This window comes from Myotis davidii, unplaced genomic scaffold, assembly GCF_000327345.1.
Source record: "Myotis davidii unplaced genomic scaffold, ASM32734v1 scaffold1232, whole genome shotgun sequence".
NCBI classification, from domain to species: Eukaryota; Metazoa; Chordata; class Mammalia; order Chiroptera; family Vespertilionidae; genus Myotis; species Myotis davidii.
Genome location: NW_006283996.1, coordinates 7,624 through 8,367, shown reverse-complemented (window position 1 = coordinate 8,367; position 744 = coordinate 7,624).

Here is a 744-nt window from a genome sequence, read left to right as displayed (position 1 = left end):
TGAGAGAGATTTTTTCTTCAAGTGCACACAAGAACACGAACTTAGGGGGGGAATGGACACAGTGGAATCACTAACATTAAGAAATTCTGTTCCTAGGACACGGTGAACATCTTACCTGCCTCACAGCATTTGCAGTAAGCAATGCCAAAACATGAAAAGTCAATCAATTACTGTTTCTTTTACCAAACAATCTTAACTTGTGAGAGAGATTTTTTCTTCAAGTGCACACAAGAACACGAACTTAGGGGGGAAATGGACACAGTGGAATCACTAACATGAAGAAATCTTGTTCTTCATAGACCCCAGCGAGACAGGGAAGAGGATAATTGCGATGCCAAACTGAGACCACGGACTGGCACTCAGATCACCTAAGAAATATTACAGCTGTGTAATATTACAGATGTGTAATGTGGCAGCAGAGAGCAATAGAAAGCAAGCAAACACCTTTATCAAGCAACTGATATCGACATGCAAATGTGCAGTGACATTATATAAAGGTGATGAGCTGGCTTTGGCTGGTGTTTCTCAGTGGCTAGAGCATCAGCCTGACCACTAAAGGGTCACAGGTTGCTTCCTGGTCAATGGCATGTTCCTTAGTTGCAGGTTTGCTCCTCAACCCTCATGTGGGATGCAACCAATTGGTGTCTCTCTGAAGACACCAATCAATGTTTCTTTCTCTCTCTCTCTCTCTCTCTCTCTCTCTCTCTCTCTCTCTCTCCCCCTTCCTCCCCTCCTCTCTAAAAA